Consider the following 16,290-nt stretch of genomic DNA (forward strand, 5'->3'; position numbering starts at 1 on the left):
TACACACATACACATACACGCATGTGTGCATGCACACACATACACGCATGTCTGCCCACACACATATACACATGCACACACGAACTGAAGCCCGTGTTTCCAAACACATAGATTTATATGCTTCAAGTCTTAATTGCTGTAATGTTCAATGTAATGTCTCTAGCAAGTAAAAATAAATAAGTACCAACAAAAACAGACTGTATAGCAAAGGGAGCTCTGCTCAATGTTACATGGCAGCCTGGACGGGAAGGGGGCTTGGGGGAGAATGGATACATGTATATGTATGGCTGAGTCCCTTCCCTTTTCTCCCGAAACAACATTGTTAATCGGCTATGCCCCAATACAAAATAAAGTTTTAAAAAAGAGGAACAACCAAAGGGGAAAAGAAAGGAGACAAAGTATAAGCTTGAGAGCAGTGGCCCTGGGCAGTGGGCTGGGAGCCAGGATGCAGGGGGCAGGGTCCCCTGCTTCTCCCCTCCAGCACCTCCCCCAGTCTCTGCCCGTCCCCTGCGCCTACCCCTGTATGACGCCCAGTGAGACGGGGGCCAAGCCTGCAACTGAAACCTTTCAGTCCCATAGAAAGTAAAGCAGGGATGTGAAGCTGCGACATGGCTCAGGAACCAGCGGGCCACGGCTCAGACTTCGCTCTGAACACCTCCCCCCAGGATGCACGTGTCCAAACCTCGGGCCATTGTGCACTCTGAGCCAGGCTGTGTGGGGGCCACCGGTGAGCAGAGCAGACAAGCCCTGGCCCTCACTTAGCTTCTGGTCTGAGGCCTCATTACTCAGTCTGGCTCCCATCCACTGAGAGCAGCCAGGGAAACAGAACCCCAGCCCCCACCCCAGACCCCCTGAGCCAGACACCAACCCCAGGCAGTTTGAATGCACATGCAAGTTTGAGAAGTGCTGGTTTCGTTGTTTGTTTCCGTGAAAAACAGTCAGACCAGGGGCTCGAAGACGCGTACATCTTCCCTTGACTTTCATGTGGGCCGGCGTTGGAGAAAATAATTCCTCAACTGTTGGAGCTCAAAGGGATCTTGTTGTTCAGTTGCTCACTCGTGTCAGATTCTTTGAGGCCCCACGGACTGTAGCCCACCAGGCTCCTCTGTCCATGGGATTTCCCAGACAAGAATACTGGAGTGGCTTGCCATTTCCTCCTCCAGGGGATCTGCCCAACCTGGGGATCGAACCCTGGTCTCCTGCATTGGCAAGCAGATTCTTTAGCACTGAGCCATGTGGGAAGCCCCAAAGGGATCTTACGGTTCATCTCATTCTACTGTTTCATTTAGGGATGAAGAAATGGGAAGCCAGAGAGGGAAGAAGCTCAGGAAAGAAGCCATGTGAAGGGAAGAAGCTCAGGGAAGAAGCCAGAACTGGAACCAAGAATTTTAGTAACAAGTTCTCTATGCCTGCCGCAGGGCTGAAGAAAGGCAGCTGCTGCTGCTGCTGCTGCTGCTAAGTCACTTCAGTCGTGTCCGACTCTTTGTGATCCCATAGACGGCAGCCCACCAGGCTCCCCCGTCCCTGGGATTCTCCAGGCAAGAACACTGGAGTGGGCTGCCATTTCCTTCTCCAATGCATGAAAGTGAAAAGTGAAAGTGAAGTCGCTCAGTCGTGTCCAACTCTTAGCGACCCCATGGACTGCAGCCTACCAGGCTCCTCCGCCCCTGGGATTTTCCAAGCAAGAGTACTGGAGTTGGGTGCCATTGCCTTCTCCGGAAGAAAGGCAGGGGGCAGTGTAAAAGAAAGGGAGACAGAAACAAGACATGTAAGACAGGGGGCCACAGCACTGAAGACCTGGGGGTACCTCAAAGATGTTGGGGGGCAGGTTATTTCTACAGTCCTTTCCAAGCCTGCTCTTTGATACCCTCCCAAGTTGGTGCAGATAAAGAAATGCTGACCCCCTTTGGCTTCCCCGGCATGAATGTGCTTTTGTTCTGAGCGTGATATTCTGGTCAATGAGACCTCCCGGCACAGGAAGTGGCTATCAGGTGTCGTTCTGTCTCATTCCTCCAGACGAGCCTGTAAGTGAACCCTGGAGTCCAGGGTATGTGCATAAGGTTTACCCCCAAGACCCTCAAATCCCTTTGGCGAGAGCATCAGAAGGGAATCAGTACACCTTCTGGGGAAATGCATGTGGATTACATCATCCCGCCAGGCTCCTCTGTCCATGAGCTTCTCCAGGCAAGGATATTGAAGTGGTTAGCCATTCCCTTCTCCAGGGGATCTTCCCCCTAACCAGGGATCAACCCTAGGTCTCCTTCATTGCAGGCAGATTCTGTACCGTCTGAGCCACCCAAAGCTCCTCTCTACATCCAAGTTCCTAAGTGCAGTCGTCAAGGATGCCAATAGCCTCTTACTCCTCCTCACCACTCATCTGAAGCACTGGACCGCTTTAAAACTCAACCTTAAATCAACTTGAGAGACTCTCCCACAAGAACCGGCACGTTCTGTCAAAAACCAGATAGATTAAAAATGAACACAGGCAGTCACCAGACCCATAGTGTCCAAGCCAAGCTGAAGGAGCAGGAGGCTGGCAGGCCTGAGCCGAGGGGGCTGTAAAGGGCCTGCTACCGCCTTTTCTTCCCACCCCAGTAATAAATACTCAATTTGAGAGAGCTGATGGAAAAAGACAGGAGTGAAAAGTGGGCTTGACACATTTATGAGAAGGATTTGTCCTGGGTTTCTTGAGTATAAAGCCTGGAGTTTTTTCAATCTTACTAGAGGTAGCAGGGAATGAACACTTGTTTCATGTTTCCCGACCACGGTTCGGATGATTAGATGGATCATGTACCATTGGGACCAAAAAAAAAAAAATCATGGAAAAAGATGGCTTGTCAAGTTAACAAGAATTGTATATTGTTTGCAATTTATAAATAGAGGCAGAGAGGCAGACACAAACCGCCAGAAGATAGAGATACTGTTCCTCGCTGAACTCACAGTGTGTGCATTCTCAGCTGTGTCCGACTCTTTGCGACCCCATGGACTGTAGCCCACCACGCCCCTCAATCCATGGGATTTCCCAGGCAAGAATACCAGAGTGGGTTGCCGTTTCCTCCTCCAGGGGATCTTCCCGACACAGGGATCGGATGTAAGTCTCTTGTGTCTCCTGCGTTGGCAGGCAGATTCTGCATGCAGTTTCTGACACTGGAACAGAGAACATTTTATGATGGATTTTTTGATCCCTTTTGCTAAAAGATGAGGGTGGGGATCTCAAATTGTTCAGTGCTTCCAAATCATGATGACAACTAGCAACAGTATCTGTCGGCTCCACGAGCTGGTTTTCCTCCAAGGCGGATGGAGCCGAGGATTTGTTACTTGATCTAACAGCAATGGCTTTCCAATAGCCAGACACGCACAGCATCATTGATCAGTGTGCCCTCTCCTTGTTTGCATTGGAACACTGCTCAATTTACACCAATTAAAGAATGCTTGGTTTGGATATTGAAGAATCATTAAGGAATGCAAATCCCCAAGGGCTTCTAAAAATGACATCTGACTAGAATGGTGATTAAAGCATGAAGACGGCATTAGTATTTGAACAGTTTGACTGATACACAAAATCATTAGAATGTCTCTCCAGGAAGAGTGACTCTGGGTCAATGTATGTCCTTGCCTGGTCACCTAAACAAATCTGACAAGTCTAATTTTAAGTAATTGCTCAGAGTTTAGTGGCCGCCTCTGTCCCCACAAGGGCAGCCGTCTGGACCACATATTGTAATTGAGATGTGTCTTTAAACGCAATGTGTCAACCCAGCATGCAAATGCGCTCTCAGAAAAGGTTAAAGGTTAGTGATGCTCCGACGAATCGCTTTCCAGTCAAATTTCCACGTGAAAATTCTACTGTCGCCAGCAGTCACCTCCCTCAGCGGATTCTACCTCATCCCGTGCAGGAAAGGCTGGGTTTTCTGGCTATGTCTGACTCTCAAGTTCAGCTAGAGACCATCTGAAAGTGTGTTCTCTGGACCAGCAGCATTAGCATCACTTGGAAACTTGTTAGAAATGCTGAGTCCTGCCTCCTGCCTCCGCTAACCTGCTGAATCAGAGATGCTAGAGCTGAGGTCTTGCATTAATGCTTTACTAAGTCCTGCCCTGATCTAAAGCCCATTCGAGTTTGAGAACCACAGATCCAGACCCACTGAACCTCTGTCTGGGATGAAATGGATGCCCCGTGGGATAGTGATTTGCCTGAGGCCATGCAGCCCAAACGATAGTGGGAGCTATGATGAAGTATGTTATCGTCAAATCATTCATTGTTCAGTCGTTCTCGTGTCCAACTCTTTGTGACCCCGTGGACTGCAGCATGCCACAATTCCCTGACCTTCACTATCTCCTGGAGTTTGCTCAAACTCAAGTCCACTGAGTCGGTGATGCCATCCAACCATCTCATCCTCTGTCGCACCCTTCTCCTGCCCTTGATCTTTCCAAGCATCAGAGTCTTCTCCAAAGTGTAGCTCTTTATATCAGGTAACCAAAGTATTGGAGCTTCAGCATGGACTATAGCCCACCAGGTTCCTCTGTCCATGAGATTTCCCAGGCAAGAATACTGGAGTGGGTTGCCATTTCCTTCTCCAGAGGATCTTCCTAACCCAGGGATTGAACCTGAATCTCTCTCATCTCCTACATTGGCAGGTGGGTTCTTTACCACTAGCCCCACCTGGGAAGTCCAAGAGTCACCTGGGAAGCCCTGAAATCATTAATCCTTGACTTTATTATTCAATAAAAACATTTGGGCTTCCCTGGTAGCTCAGTCAGGAAAGCATCTGCCTGCAATGCAGGAGACCAAAACTCAATCCCTCAATTGGGAAGATTCCCTTGGAGAAGGAAATGGCAACCTACTCCAATATTCTTGCCTGGGGAAATCCCATGGACAGAGGAGCCTGGCAGGCTACAGTCCATGGGGTCACAAAAAGTTGGACACAACTTAGCAACTAAACCACCACCACCAAAATTTTGAATATACTTTGCTGCTCTGTTTTTTGATGTTTGTTTGTTTGTTTTGGCAGGTATGCCCCTCCCCTCATCCCGGAGAGCTTATGCAGGATAGTCCTGGCTGGCGGGTGGCTGGTTTGCCTCTTCCTTCTCCTGGGCCCTAGAGACAAAACCCCCAGGGCTGGCTGTTGGCTGCAGCCTCTGGACTAAGTGCTGGGGACGGCTCATCTGAGCTGGAGATTTCATTGCCGTGGTGAAAGCCTTGCAAGATGGCTTCTTCAGTCCGTGGGGATCATGGGTGCCCAGGTGGAGACTGACTCTCCATTGCCAGCGGTCCCCGAAGGACCGGGAGGAGCAGAGCCCCTTGCCGACTCCCACTGGCTGTGTCGTCAGAACCACAGATGGTGTGAAGCAGAGGGCACTTGGGGAATGTTTGTTTCTACTTGATAACCCAGCATCTCTCAGGACCCTTTGGGGCTTTCGGACGATCCCTGTGCACCGTTAAAGATGAGCAGCGTGCAGCAAAGGAGGTGCGCATAGGAGCATAGCAGCATGGGAGGAGGTAAAAATGCAGCTTCTCCTCTACTTAGGATATAATTGAATATAATCAGACCTCCAGGAGGACTAACTAAACAATAGGTTTCTGATTTAATTCTTCTTTTTTATTAATATGAATCACTGTATCTCTTGCCATCTTATCCCAGTCTGACAACCCTCGAGCTACAAGGAGCCTGGTAACTACAAGCAAGGACATCAAATCAAAACAGAAAAATAAGGGCCGCCTCAGCTGCAGGCTCCAGGAGCTTGAGTTCCCAGCGCAGGCAGCTTAGCCAGATGGTGACCCTGTGAGAAAAAAGGTTTTTTCTCAACTCATCCAGCTCCCAGCAGACAGACAGAGCCGGTTTATACCACAGGCTCCCCTGTTCTTTGCTTCCTGGACACCCTCACCCCAGGTGAGCCTGTGCGCCCAGGGCCCCCCGCCCCCTGCCTCCCCCTCACCTCCCCGTCCCCTCCCTCCATCCCTCCATCCCTCCCGCCCGCCTGCCTTCCCTCTACCCGCAGTGATGCTCAGCCTTTCAGCCTTTCAAGCCGGCGCCCTGTGCGGGGCAGGGTTAAAATGCGTCTCTGAATGGGGAGGAGAGACAGGGTGGATTAATGGCAGCGGCAGAAGAGTGATACAGGCCGAGCAGAACAAAACGAGGGCGACCCGGACGAAACAAAGCCCCACAATAGATCATTTCTGAAAAGTCATCGGGCAGCTTTGAAACCCGGGCCTCTGTGGGTCCCGGGCAGTTTCGCAGCCACGGGCTTTCAAGACACATGAATGGAAACGGAACAGTAACTCTTTCTCCCAACTCTTTTCAGGGGTCTTGTCAGCAGAGAAGGATTTACCATTCAATTCCCATACTTTTATGTGGGAAATTAAGAATTGGCTCCTGAAAAAGCAGTTGCCTTTTTAAACTCTCATAAATTGTGACAATCTCATAGATTCACCCAAATTTCTTCTTTCTTTTCTCCTTTCCACTTAGAGTTCATTGTTTTAAAATATACTCATAAACACACATATACGTACACATTTCCATCTTGCCTTTTCTCAGGAGTATTTTCTACAAAAAAAACCCTCCAACCAAAGAAGACTCTTATCTGTCTGCTCTGTTTGGTTTTGATCCTTAACTATGTCCATTTTATCACAGTTCAACACAGACTTAACTTCTTCTTGGAATGAAAAGATCAATCCTTTCCAGATAGGAATCCTGTATATCTGGGGTGTTTTCAAGATTAATTTTTATGTGGACCATTTTTAAAGTCTTTATTGAACTTTTTATAATATTGCTTCTGTTTTATGTTGTGGTTTTTTGGCCATGAGACATGTGAGAGCTTAGCTCCCTGACCAAGGATGAAACCTGCACCCTTGCATCGGAAGGTGAAGTCTTAACCACTGGACTGCTGGGGAAGTCCTGGCTTTTGGAAAGGTGACAAGGGTTGGGTGAAGCTTATGCAAAGTCAGAGACAAAATAAAATGGGATGTTTTCTTGATTCCTGACTCGTGGCTCTGTGCTGAGTGGTGACTAGCCCTGAATAAAGGCTACTTCTGAATTGTCTGATGAAAACACTCGGATCTTCCTGGAGGAGAGCTCAATCATCCGTCCCCATCTGGGGGGTCTGACGGTGTATCTCAGGGGACAGTGAGGAGCAGGCTCTTCTTTCTCAGAAGCCCTCGGCGTTTGCCATGTCCATCTCATTAACCTTCCCTGTCCTGGGACCCAGGCCCAGAGAAGCCCAGCTTAGGCTCTGAGCCAGCCCATCTGATCCGACTCCCCAGGCCTCTCCCAGGGATGCACTCGGGGATAGGAAACCCAGGTGTGCTTGACCCCCGCTTCCCTGGCCCCTTGTCCTGCCCCCTGGAGAGCCCAGGTCCAAGGCTGATTCCCATGGAGCAGCTATGCTGACTGCCAGCCACTCTCGGGGGCAGTCAAGCATATTCCGAGTCCTCAGAAATGCCTTGAGGTGAGAGATGGGAAAGATGGGGGTGGGGAGAAAGGAGGCCAACCCGCCACACCAGCCCATCGCGAGGCCAGGCTGGGACACATAACTATTTCCTGATGTGCAGAAGTTGAAACCTGGACTTCCTCTCTTTTTAGATGTTTCAGATATGCAAACACAAACCTCACAAAAGGAGTCTGATGGTATACTTAACACAGACTATCACCCCTCTAAGAAACAGAAATCAAAATAAAATAAAACAAAATAAAATGAATTTAAGAAGAGAGAAATCAATTTCCTATTTTTGAGGACAGTGTTTAAAAAAAGCATAGAAATTTGCAATATACATATATCAAATCCACACGCTGTAAACCTAAACCTACACAACATCATGTCCATTTATCTCAGTAAATCAGGGGAGAGAAGAAAATCTTCGAAAGAAAATCCCCATAGTCACTGTATAGACACCAGCATGTTCAGGAGCTGTGTCGTCTCCTTCCTGAAATAACTTACTTGTTCAGAGTTATTTCTAAAGGAGTCAGGATGTCGATCTTTAAGAGGTCAAATAGCACTTAAAAATTAATTTTGGAAGGAAAGGATGGTCCTTACACACAGATTTCACTTGCTTGAGAAAAATGGGTTGCTGTGGTCCAGGAAGCTTTTAAAAATTAACATTTCCATTTCCTCCTTTGCTGTTTCTAAACCAGAGGCAAAAATTCCAAAGACCAGGCTCCTAAGAAGCTTTTGAAAACCTCATCACAGCTCCTCCAACCCCTTCCTCCAGCCTCGCCCACAACCCCAAACGATGAATGTGATCAGGAGAACAGCATCACAGAACCATGACCAGCTTTTCCCAGCCTGCTTGCAACTGGACAGCCTATTGTCCAAGAAACACTCCTGCAGCACTTCTCTGCTGGTCCAGTGGTTAAAACTTTACCTTCCAGTGCAGGGGGTCTGGGTTCGAACCCTGGTCAGTAAGCTACGATCCCACATGTCTTGCAGCGGAAAATCAAAACATAAAACAGAAACAGAAATGAATTCAATAAGGACTTTAAAAAAAAAAGAAGAAGAAGAAAGAAACTCTCTTGCAACATAATTCTTCAAACAACTGGCTTGGGCATATTTTTTTAAGGAATTCAAATATTACATCACTAGAGAAATTCTTCCATGATTTTTTGAATAACTTTTCTCAACCACCACTTGCCAGGACCACAACAGCCCGTGGTAATGGTGGGGATTCTTGTCTTTTCAAAGTTCTTTATCCATAAAGTAGCAGAAGTGATCTCATAAAATAATCAGGTGATTTATCTGTTCCCCCACCTGACTCCCACACATACACAGACACTTCTTGTGAACTCAGCAGCTTCCAGGACACAGAGAGTGAAACCCAGCCCCAGCCCCAAGGGTATGGCCCATCTTCTAGTGCATTCTGCCCTCCTCCACCCCCATTATCAGTCCCTTAAGCTCAGATTCTTCCTTGTCCCAGAGCCTTTGCACACACTCTGCTCTGCCTGCATGCCTGGCTTCCTGACTGCTTGAGCACTCAGCACAGAGCAGTCCTAGTTAAAGTAGCTTTTTCTCTCCTATTTCTCTCTCCCCAGCCCCAAGGCTACATCCTTCATAGTTCAGTCTGTGAGTGGATAGTCTTAATTTAACATCCATCTATTTGCTGTGGTCAATCTCCACTACAAGAAGGCAAAATCCAGGAAGATCCAGGCACAGATCTCTTAGCATCACCAGTAACTTGCACACTGCTGGTAGACAGTAGGTGCTCAGTAAATATCTGTGGGGCTTCCCTGGTGGCTCGGCAGTAAAAGAATCTACTTGCCAATGCAGAAGACTTGAGTTCAATCCCTGGGTCAGGAAGATCCCCTCGAGAAGGACATGGTGACCCATTCCAGAATCTTGCCTGAGAAATCCCATGGACAGAGGATCCTGGAGAGCCACAGTCCACGGAGTCACAAAAGAGTCGGACATGACTGAACGACTAAACAACGACAGCAATGAATATTTGTGGAAGGAAGGAAAGAAGAAAAACCTGAAGGAAGACAAGGTATTGACTTGAAATCAAGGCTCTACTTCCCCACCCAGTAATGTTGTATATTATTTGGGGTTAAAATCTCAGCTCTTAGATTAAACAGATCCCAAAATACAGTGGCTCACAGGATCAAATCATTTTCTCTTTCCCATAACTCTCTAGAGTGGACAGTCCAGGCAGACAGGATGCTCCGTTTCACATGGCGATGAAGAGATCCAGATTCTCTGCCTATTGTCATTCCACTGTCCTGCCAGGCACTGAGCACCTGCTTGGTTCAATGCGGTCCCAGCCCATCCAGGTTCCAGTCCATGGGGAGAAAGATGGGGAGGGGAGGAAAGCGATGCCCAGTGAAGGCAGGGAACAGAGGCTGCTCACAATACTTCAGCCCCCATTTTATGGCAAAAATGTAGTGGTTTGTCCTGAGGGGAAGGTGGGAAGTAAAGTCTCTAGATGAGTGACTTCGCATCCAGGGAGAAAGGAAGGCAAATTTGGAGAAAACTAGCCATCTGCTGCAGGTTCCTAGACTCCTCTCTGAGCAGAAAACATCCTGAAGCTTGTCCATGGGGAACAGAGCACGTGTGCAAACTGTCTTTGATCAGAGGACAGTGACCCACCCCGAAGGATCCCCGGCCATGTAACAGAGCTCTGGGGAGCTGCAGGGTCAGCAGGACCTCAGGCTGTGGGGCATCACTGCAGGGGACACCAACTTGCTCCTCCCTCCCCTTCCTTATCAGCTCTGAAGCTCAGAAAATATCCAGGTGCGTTTCTGTTTTTACACCTAAATTTTCCCATTCAGCTCTTCACTCACCACATAAGAATATGCAAACAGCAGGTAACCCCAGAACCCAGTGCTCTAATTTAAAGGGAGGGAAATACTTTCAAATTGTGGTGCTGGAGAAGACTCTTGAGAGTCCCTTGAACTGCAAGGAGATCAGACCAGGCCATCCTAAAGAAAATTAACCCTGAATATTCATTGGAAGGACTGAAGCTCCAATACTTCGGCCACCTGATGCAAAGAGCTGAGTCATTGGAAAAGACCCTGATGCTGGGAAAGATTGAGGGTAGGAGGAAAAGAGGGCAACAGAGGATGAGATGGTTGGATGGTATCACCAACTCCATGGATATTGGTTTGAGCAAACTCCAGGATATAGTGAAGGACAGGGAAGCCTGTCATACTACAGCCCGTGGGGTTGCAAAGAGCTGAACACGAATTAGTGACTGAACAACGACAAAGAGACTGCTTCCATGTCCCCAAGACAATTCCAGTTTAGCAGCTTCCTTCCCTGTGATCTTGAGCAAATTAATATCCTTAAGACTCATTTTGCTCACCTTTAAAATGGGAGTGAAAACATCTTGTCACATGGCTATGATTAGAATTCAACTACCTCATGTAGGTAAAGATCTTGGGGGCTCCCCTGGTGGCTCAGACAGTAAAGAATCTGCCTGCAATGCCGGAGACCCAGGTTTGATCCCTGGGTCGGGAAGATCCCCTGGAGGAGGAAATGGCAACCCACTCCAGTATTCTTGCCTGGGAAATCCTATGGACAGAAGAGCCTGGTGGGCTGTAGTCCATGGGGTTGCAAAGAGTCAGAAGTTACAGAAAAACCTGAACAAAATTTCGGCCACCTCAATAAATTCCCTCAGCAGATTTGTCCCAGATGTCAGTTGATTTCAGATTTCTTTTTTACAGAGTGAAATCTTCTGCTTATGTGGACGGAATGACTGCCTTACTATCCCAAGGTAGAAGCCAAAAGTGTTGCCTAAAATGATGCTGCACCCTGGAACTTCTGGTAATTCCAGGTACTGCATTCTGGGTGGTGTTTATTCTGTGCCACCAACACCTGAGTGACTGAAAGTGAAATCAATCCAGGTTCTGTGTCTGGGGTTTCAACACTTTGCAGACTGGCACGTGTGCCTGAGAAAAATCCAGGGAATGCTCGGCCTTTCATTCCTCCGAGAACTATGCCATTTTCCAAGAAAAGCTAAATAGCTCATTCCTGTCTCACCCCCTCTTCTTCCAGCCTGGTTTCCTGAGGATATTTTTTAGCCAGACTGGAGTGTGTTTTTTAATAAGCTGTTGGAAACTAGAAGAGCTTTAAATCGAAACTTGTACTGAATGATTCTTGAGTGCATCACCCAACGAAGAACATTATCCTTGTTTCATTTATCACAGACAAAAATCACATCCACAGGAGCAACGGCCACTCCATGGCTTTTGCAGACAAATTCCCCAGAGTATAAACCAAAATCCACAGGAAATCTCTCATCACTCTTTTTGTGAGAAGCTAACTAATAAGTACCATCAGGTAACGAAGCTGTTTTTTTTTTTTTTTTTTTTTCTTTCTGCATCCCTTTTATCATCAGGAGGAATGGGGAACTTCATATTTCAAGGGCTTTTTGCACAGGAAATCCTGGTGTGGCTTTAACACACGCTGAGGTCCCTGGGGGGGAAGTACAGAGTAACCCTGAAAACCTTGGGCAGAGCAGCAGAGTTGGCCCGGATGGCATCCATCGGGGCTTCCTAAGTACGTAAACCACCCACCTAGATGGGCGTGCTCCCAGCCATCTGAGCCCTTGGACCTTGTTTCCAGAAGAGACGACGCCATGAACTGCAGAGCTCAGAGCCCAGATTCACTCCCCGAAATACAAACAAAAGCTTAAATCCAGACAAGGAAAATACTTGGTTTGGCTGAAGTGGACAGTTCAGGCCAGTGTGAACTGGGCAGGCTGAAGAGCCTGAGAATCTATAAACCTTCTTTAGAAAAGACAGACCCTGGTCAGCAGAGGTGGCCTGGCTAGAGATAAAAGTGTTCCCCCACCCACAAGCTAAAGACAATGCCCCCTTAATACATCCCAAACGTTCATGGTGCTTCTGTATGTCAGCGAGACACAGTTTTTAACTTCACTTCTGTGTTTTATGTTCTCTGTGGTTTTTTGGGGGGAGCATCTCTGGTGGCTCAGTGGTAAAGAATCTGCCTGCCAATGCAGGAGAAGCAAGTTCGATCCCTGGGTTGGGAAGATTCTCCTGCAGAAGGAAACAGCAACCCACTCCAATATTCTTGCCTGGGAAAATTCCATGGACAGAGGAGCTTGATGGGCTACGGTCCATGAGGTCACAAAGAGTCGGACACAACTTGATTAGTGACTGAACAACAACAACGATGGTTTTTTCATAGAGATCCATTTTTTTATAACTACTTCACTTTCACTTTCCACTTTCATGCATTGGAGAAGGAAATGGCAACCCCCTCCAGTGTTCTTGCCTGGAGAATGCCAGGGACGCAGGAGCCTGGTGGGCTGCTGTCTATGGAGTCGCACAGAGTCAGACACAACTGATCGACTCAGCAGCAGCAGCAGGACAATAAAAAATTAAAATGACAAACTTTAAAAAAAGATAAAGCCTCACCCAGCAGGGCAGGAGGCAGGGCTGGGGGTGGAGGAAGGTCTCCATGGCCACACTGAGGTGCTGGACGCATTCGTGCAGGCTGTTGAGGCCTTGCTGAACTGGCCAGTGGACGGGCAGGTCCTCATCGCCCCCTGGAATCCGGATGGCACCGAGGGCTGGCCAAGCAGGGTCAGAGGACACATGGGGAGGTAGGTGTGTTTCTTTCATCACATACAGTGATACACGTATAGTGATGAAGGACCATCACGTGCCTTAGGAATGAGTCATTGAGTCACAGGGAACAATACAGCCTGAAACCCGTGGACCTTTAATCCAAAAATGTGCAGGTGACAAGGTGGTGCCCTGGGCACGGAAGAGATGGTGGGTCCCACAGCACTGCCTTCTGACCCCAGGGTGCCCTGGGGACAAGAGCAGCCTTCAAGCAGGTGACTGGAGAGACCCTAATAAGCAGTCTGTTTATGGAAGGGTCCTTGGGGTTAGAAAACCAAACCCGGGATGAGCAGTTATCACCCTGGGCTGGAAGCAGCCTTGGGAGGATGGATTCCTAACCAACAGAAAAGCGACCATGTCACCCTCAGGCCGTAAGAGGGGACGGAGCCATCATCACACTGACCCTACCATTCTGCTCCCCAGTTTAGGGGCAAACCCCGGGGGAGGCAAAAAGGCTCCTGAAGCATTTCTGGTGTCCCTTCCCACATGACAGGGGTGTAAAAGGACGGGGGGTCTGCAGGGGTGCACGGAATATGTCCAGCCCCCACATAGTTGACTTTCCCTTCATCTTCTTTTCCCACCAGACTTTAAGCTCCCAGAGGACCAGGATACAGTCTATCCCCTGCTGGGTCCCAAGTGCCCACAAGTGCCCACACACAGTGGGCACTCAGAGAGTATTTACCGAATGACTGCAGAGAAGCAAAGAAGAAAACCACTCGCCCAGGACTTAACAGCAAGTAGGTAACAAGCAGCATTTTGTAAAAGGTAAAAATAGTCCTTAACAGGGTGTTTCCCTACGGTAAACCAGTTCTTACTTTGACCATTCTGCCCAGAGCAAAATACAGCCGACATATATAAGAAGAGAAATGGAAAAGCATAGACGAGTTGTTGAAAAGATTATATTTATGCTTTGCTTGGAGTGAAGAAAAGTTTGGGGGAAAGGGACCAAAGAATTTTAAATGGCCTTTTAAGAAAAATACAAGAAGTACGTCTTTCTCCTAACTTTCGGACCTGTGGTCTAGGAAGAAGGGGCCGGTTGCCAGGATTATTAAAGAAACTCTGTGTTGAGCAGTGGAAAGATGTCAGCTTGTGGGTTTCTCTGCCACGGGAGGTTTTGGAGCCCAACGTTGTCTGGATTTGATGACAGGTAATGACATTAACTAATTACAAAACTAATCGCATTTGGAGCAGTGGAAGCTGAGATCATGATAAGCATAATCAAATCCCTGACTTCGGGGCTTCAGGAATGGGAGGATAAGCTTTCTCCCTTTGCAAAGCTTGACCAGATGCTTTTCAGAGGCCTTTGTCTGAGTCTTCTGGAAGCTGCAGACACCAGTAAGGGTGGAAACCAGCATTCTGAACCACAGCACCCAGAGGTCTGCTTGGCATTGAGCAAGCACGGGGTCCCAACTGGCTAAAGATGAGCCTTGCCAACCCCCTGCCATCCGGAGCTCCGACAAGGTTTAATGCCTGGCCCTCCACTTCCTCTCTCTTCCCCCAAAAGCCTGAAGACCCACGCCTCCTGACCCCCATCACTGGTTGGGTCATCTTGGACAAATTCCAACTCATTGGACCCTCTGTTTCTTCCTCTACAAAGCAGAGATCGAAATATTTGTCCCACTTGCCTCAGCAAATTGACATGAGGATCCAGTGAAGTAGCATTTACTTTGCGTGTTATGGGCTTCCCTGGTGGCTCAGACGGTAAAGAACCCACCTGCGACACAGGAGACCCAGGTTCAGTCCCTGGGTTGGGAAGATCCGCTGGAGAAGGACATGGCAACCGACTCCAGTATTCTTGCCTGGGAAATCCCATGGACAGAGGAGCCTGGCAGGCTGCAGTCCACAGGGTGGCAAAGAGTCGGACACAATTGAGCAGCTAACAGTTTTCAGGACTGTTACTGGATGGAACTAGTGACCATGGCATTTCCATGGCCCAGCTCCAGGCTCTGCTGATTCCTTAAAGGGCTTGAGATGCTCTGAAGGAGGTCGGCCTCTTCTCTGTCCTCCTCCCAGGGAACCTGGGGAGGAAGAAGGAAGAAAGAAGGTGATGGAGGTGACTGACCGCTAGAAAGGTGTCTGGCTTCTTTATTTTAAGGATTCCCACTTTCCTGATAATTGGGGTCTTCATATCGAAGGTGTTTGGCCTGTAATTTGGCTCCTCCTGTCGTACTTTTTATATTTTATAGCAGTCTGTAGCAAGTGTAACAAGTGTTTCAACACGTGTTGAAAGTGTTCGTTGTTTGGTCGTGTCTGACTCTTTGTGACCCCATGGACTATAGCCCACCAGGCTCCTCTGTCCATGGGATTTCCCAGGCAAGAATACTGGAGTCGGTTGCCATGTCCTTCTCCAGCGGATCTTCCCAACCCAGGGACTGAACCTGGGTCTCCTGTGTCGCAGGTGGGTTCTTTACCGTCTGAGCCACCAGGGAAGCCCATAACACGCAAAGTAAATGCTACTTCACTGGATCCTCACGTCAATTTGCTGAGGCAAGTGGGACAAATATTTCGATCTCTGCCTTGTAGAGGAAGAAACAGAGGGTCCAATGAGTTGGAATTTGTCCATGATGGCCCAACCAGTGAGGGGGGTCAGGAGGCATGGGTCTTCTGGCTTTTAGGGGAAGAGAGAGGAAGTGGAGGACCAGGCACTTACCTTGTTGGAAAAAATTGTTAGTTGCTCAGTTGTGTCCGACTCTTTGTAACCTCGTAGACTGCAGCCTGCCAGGCTCTTCTGTCCATGGGATTCTCCAGGCAAGAATACCAGAGTGGGTTACCATTCCCTTCTCCACAGGATCGTCCCAACCCAGGGATCAAACCCGGGTCCCCTGCATTGCAGGCAGATTCTTTACTGTCTGAACCACCAGGGAACCCAACATTCCTGAAGCCCCCATGTAAAACTTGAAATGAAATCCTATATGTCTATCCAATGATCTATCCATTCTCTTATTAATTCATCCCCCTCCCCACTAGTTAAAGCCATCCTCTGAGTTCAACTTCACTCTTCAGAAACCAAGCAATCACTTAAGAAAGGGGAAAACATTAAGAGATCCAGATTTCAATTAACTTGGCCATTGATTTTTGTGTAATTCTGGGGGAGGCATTATTCTTTGGGTAAGATGGGGGGAAGCAAAGAACTCAAAGATTAATGAAGGTTCTAATACGGGCAGTGCCAAGGGCTGGGATATCCGACATCGTGGTCCCCAGGCCCTGTTGAAAAGCAGAA

At 48.3% G+C, this 16,290-nt stretch overlaps 1 long non-coding RNA gene across 3 annotated transcripts in view; it reads right to left on the reverse strand.

Moving 5' to 3' along the window:
• Nucleotides 1-16,290, reverse strand: part of LOC113900988 — an 80,462-nt gene that overhangs the window by 7,997 nt on the left and 56,175 nt on the right. The window contains exon 10 of one of the 3 annotated variants that reach the window (XR_003513276.1): nt 14,879-15,088. The exons of the other annotated variants lie outside the window; for them this stretch is intronic. This is a non-coding gene — a long non-coding RNA (uncharacterized LOC113900988). Of the gene's footprint in view, nt 1-14,878; nt 15,089-16,290 lie in introns of those variants that run through there. 3 annotated transcript variants of the gene reach the window in all.

The sequence above is a fragment of the Bos indicus x Bos taurus genome, chromosome 11, assembly GCF_003369695.1.
Source record: "Bos indicus x Bos taurus breed Angus x Brahman F1 hybrid chromosome 11, Bos_hybrid_MaternalHap_v2.0, whole genome shotgun sequence".
Taxonomy (NCBI): Eukaryota; Metazoa; Chordata; class Mammalia; order Artiodactyla; family Bovidae; genus Bos; species Bos indicus x Bos taurus.